This window comes from Carassius gibelio, chromosome A16, assembly GCF_023724105.1.
Source record: "Carassius gibelio isolate Cgi1373 ecotype wild population from Czech Republic chromosome A16, carGib1.2-hapl.c, whole genome shotgun sequence".
Classification (NCBI taxonomy): Eukaryota; Metazoa; Chordata; class Actinopteri; order Cypriniformes; family Cyprinidae; genus Carassius; species Carassius gibelio.
Window position 1 is genome coordinate 12,541,112 of NC_068386.1, and position 5,022 is coordinate 12,546,133.

Below are 5,022 nucleotides of genomic sequence, written 5' to 3' on the forward strand. Positions count from 1 at the left end.
ATGCGGTAACCAAGCCTGCCGATGCTTTCTGAAATGGGAAGCGTTTGACATTGTTTGAGGAATTTAGAATATGTAACATTCCACGTGAGGAACGGAGTGATTGAGGTGATGTATTAGGGACGTAGGAGTTCTTTTTGATAAGGAGCAGCTAATAGACTAGTCTGAATTCCACTGGAAGATTTACCCTGCCAGGAAGAGACCTTTTTTTTCTGGCCTTTCGGCACCGAATCCACAGATCCTTGCGTTGCTGCTACTCTGAGTGAACTGTGCTGGCTGAGCCATAGCATATTTGTAGCTAGTTTGTGCACATGCATACGCTAGCACTCACCAACCCCAAACCCCCACCCCACCCCCCACTCCAGAAGAATCTACTTTGATCTTCAGCCTTCAACTAGTCTGTCTGTCTATCTGTCATTCTGTCTTTCTGTCTTTCATTCTATCTGTCATTATATCTGTCTGTCTGTCTGTCTATCTATCTCTCTATCTATCTATCTATCTATCTATCTATCTATCTATCTATCTATCTATCTATCTGTCTATCTATCTAGCTATCTCTGTCTGTCTGTCTGTTTGTTTCTCTGTCTGTTGGTCATTTGTTCCTTCTGTATTATATTTCTGTTATATGTTATATCTGTCTGGTGTTCTATCTGTCTTTCTGTCTTTCATTCTGTCTGTCCATGACTGTCCCAGAATAGGCTAAAGAGCTTTCTTTCTTTCTTTTTAGAGGTATGAAAGAAATAGGCCAAACTTTGCACTAGCAAGAGTGTATTTGTGTTCATATGAGGGAAAGAGAGAAAAACTGGTAGAAATGTATGGGGGAAGGATGCAAAGCAATGAATTGGTTGTGTATGCATTGGTTGTGTACTTCAGTTTCTCTTGTGTGTCCCGCTTGCACAGGTATGTGGCATTAGTCTCTATGTAGTGAAAGAGAAACATAGAATATGTTTATGCTGAGATGACACCTCACAGACCCATGCAACCATAATGAGGGCATGTTTAGGGCATAAACTCAAGGCCAAACCACAGACAAAAACATTTCCATTTAGTGCAGGTAAGGTTTCATGTGTCATACATTTACTATATGAAGCATATATCAATCTACCGAGCAGATAAGATAGCAATTGCACATCACATTAGTGAAAAAAAGACCATCCTATCTAGATTATAAATGTATTAGTACAAAACAAATGTCGGTTTGGCATTACCATTTCTAATTTTCCTGCTAATATTCATCTAATATTTATATCTAGTTTCAGATTTATTTCAGTTAACAAAAACTAAATTCATTCATGAAATACATAAAAAGTTAAACAACGACAATACTGTTTAGCGTTTATTGTAAAGGTACAGAGGTACAGAGGTACAGAAATATTATATTCGGGTCATTTTGGCTAATGACTTAAGCTTTCACATACAAAGAATGCGGGGAAAACACTTTCCATTGACAGCCTCTCAGTTGTTGTACTAGTCTAAGAGTCTAAGAGCATCATCTCCATATAATGCACTGTAACCATATCCCTGTGTTGCGTGTGTGTGTCTGTGAGACATTAATAGCTTGCCTGCTGATATATCTGGCTCTCTTTCCATCACACTCTGTGTCGTCGCACCACCTGATTCCTCTTTGGGTTGGGTGGGAGGGACGGGGTGTAGTTTAAGATCCCCTACCCCACCCAGCTCTTCCAGCCAGCTGACAAATTCTTCTATGGCATCCTAGGGTGTGTGAGGGTGTGTGTATTCTTTGGCGAGAGGGATCCCTTGTGACTGTTCCTTGAGTCCAGTACTCACAGAATGTGCCAAGGGTTTGCCCTGCCTCGGGGGTATGAGGTGACCCCATAACATCTTTCACTGACACACACACACACACACACACATACACACACATAAAGGCAGCAGGTTTAAATTACCAAGCGCTCTCTCATCCTCGTCTTACAGTTAAACTCTTTTAAAGTCAAGGAATATTTCATTTTAAATATTAGAAAAGATTTTATATTAAAAAGATTTAAATTGTTTGAGTTGAAAATGTATTTACTTTACTAGAAAAAATTTAATTTAATGCCATTGGCCATTTTTTATGCATTTGTACAGATAAAGAAAAATAAATACTTAATTTTAAAATGTTTTATTAATATCTGTATTCATTTTATTTTTATTAATATTCATTAAATTTTTTACTGATTTCCCTTCACTCTCAAAAAGACAACAAGTTCTAAAAAAAAATTTATTTATTTTTTTCAAACAGCTATGCGATAGTACATCCTTAACTGATAAATACTACATTTTATTAACTTTTATGGCTTTTGTTTTCATATAATATGTGGCATATAACATATTTGTGAAAAGAAAGGGCTCAAAGTGGTGTGTTCAGAATCACTGCACACTTCAGAGAACAAGGTAGTGTTGGGTGAAAAGTTATCTGTGAGTTTTACATTTCATAATCGTTCCTAAAATCTCCATTATAAAATGCCCTATTTTTTCTTTCTTACTAATCTGAAGGAAAAGGCGAATCATATTTACCATTGCGGCTGTATGAGAGCTGCGTGTTTACATGGACGTATATTGAATTTGCATGTGTGTTTGAGTTGCGCAATGTGATATAAGTGTTCCGTCATGAGGTGGCGGTTTTGTGGACGGTCCCATCCGGGCCAGAAAACACTGCAGGCCATTGCTTTGGGATGTGTTTCACATCCAAGTTCATGGCGAGTTCAGCCCCCGAGAGAGGTGTGTGAGTGTGTCCGTATGCATCTGAGTGTGTAAGAGGGGTCTCTATTCCCCAGACGTCTGTGAAACGTATCACTAACACTGGTATAATGCTGGCCAAACTCTTTCCCGGGTTTTATTTTTAACTCCGCCGCTGAGACAAAGAGTCCAGTCAGTGCTGCCTCTGAGAACCAGGCCACAGGAGCCCGACCGAGTCTGGCTGCGTCACACGCTCCTGGTTTGTGTGTGTGTGTCCTGTGCAAACGGGCCAGAGCGGAGGAGTGGAAAAAGGTCTGGCGTGGAGTCATCGCTGTGGTGAGAGCATCAGGGGCAGTGGGCCATCGTGATGGTGTCATAAGAAGAGGAAGTGGTTAGAGTTGTGTGATATGAGACATTGCACAAATGCACAATTATTATTATATTTTTACATTGCCACCTGTCTCAATACATAAAGGTTTATGTGATAAGTTACACCCCGTGTCTTATACGTTTTCAAGAGAAACTTGAATACATCTCATTACATGTCCCAAGATCTAAAACACGCATACATACAGACCTCTTGTTTCCCGAACCCCATAATCCCCTCTGGTAACCGTTTTCCCCTGCCAACTACGGCCTCACTCTTTCTTTCCTTTCCTTTCTTTAATTTTTTCCCTCTTTTTTTCATTCCTTTTCCACCTCATAGTGACGCACTCCTCACATAATGAAACTGTTAAGCATTGGGACAGGCTCTCTCTCTCTTTCAGGGTGAGTAAAACGATAGTGCAGCTCTGTATTTGTGGCTGGCTGCATTCAGAGGGAGGCTATTTTTAGGCTTGGCGGAGCTATTTGGAGGCGCTACTTGTGTCATCAGCACCATGCCACGCGCTTGCCATCATATGGGCAGTATTTTTACACTGGGAGAGAACACTTGCAAACTCTCAAACTCATGCTTGGGCTTAAAAATGAACATGCATGTGCAAACCAACAAGAACATCAGCACCTGAGCCAAGGGAAGGGAGTATGGGCGGTAGCAGGAGAGTACAGTATGACCCGTGTCCGCCCCACATATGTGGAAGTGAACTATTTTCTGTGAATGTCGAGACTTTTGATTCATTAGCTGCTATAAATAAATAATAACTATAGAAGAATAACAAAGTGCAGTAAATAGAACTGTCTGTTTATGATTCAATTAAAATAATATAACAAATACCAGTTTGCAATATTAAGCAGCATAAGGGATTGTTTTTGTACAGCTAAAATAACTAGAAGTGTATGACACAAGAAGCCTTGCACATTAAATGTGTTAATGGATTGGATGATATAATATGAGCTTCTTTTCTCACAACCACACTCTGATCTATGTTTGTTATATTGCCCATTCTTTGTCGATCCTTCCACTAAATATCTATTCATTCCTTTGTCTTTAACGTCTGAACTTGAAGGTCAATAATTTGGAGGGGTTTTATTTTTAATTGCTTTATTGTATTTAATACTATAAGTATATAAAAATATATTTAAAATGTAATTTTTTATTTTTTATTTTTGTAATTAATATCTGTAACCCAGAACAAAACCAGGCAATTAAGCAGATTAGTCAAGTACATATAAATATATAATTTATATATATATATATATATATATATATATATATATATATATATATATATATATATATATATATATATATATATACACATATATTATATATGTGTATATATATATATATAGAGAGAGAGAGAGAGAGAGAGAGAGAGATTATATATTGTATATTTATATATGACAAATTATATGTGTGTGTCTGTAAACACAATATTTAAATTATCAAGCACTATCTCATCCTCTTCTTACTGTTAAACTCATACACTCTTTAAATTAAAGTGAGGGAATAATTTATAAATTGAAATTATTAAATTAAATATATAATGTGTTTGTGTGTGTGTTTGTTTGTTTGTGTGTATGCATAAACACTGTATTTATTTATTATGTATGATATATGTTTATGAAATACTGTTTATTTGTTTTAAACAGTACATTTAAATTTTTTCATTTTGCAGATACTTTTATCCGAAGACACTAAAAGTGAGGAATACAACAAAGTAATTCATAAACATTTTTTTTTATTAAAATCTGTAACCTTAAACAAACCTTGCCCTGAAGTAAAGTAATCATGTAGTGTATGTTATTATGGTGATAAAAACAGGTAAAACCACTATTTGTGATACTGAAGAAACTAGGGCTTGCAAACAATGAAATGTCTTGAGTGTGTATGTTTGGGTCTGTGTGTATCATGTAACAGGATATGTCTGTATTGCAGGGGTCACGTGTTACAGGAGACAGCCGGAC

The 5,022-nt window shown here is 36.9% G+C and overlaps 1 long non-coding RNA gene across 1 annotated transcript; it reads right to left on the bottom strand.

Moving 5' to 3' along the window:
* Positions 1-2,204: 2,204 nt before the first annotated feature.
* On the bottom strand, positions 2,205-3,527 carry LOC128030666 (uncharacterized). Its single transcript, XR_008187935.1, has 2 exons — positions 3,254-3,527; positions 2,205-3,007 (listed from the first exon to the last, which is right to left on the bottom strand). It is a non-coding gene; the product is annotated as an uncharacterized LOC128030666 (long non-coding RNA).
* Between the last annotated feature and the right edge of the window lie 1,495 nt (positions 3,528-5,022).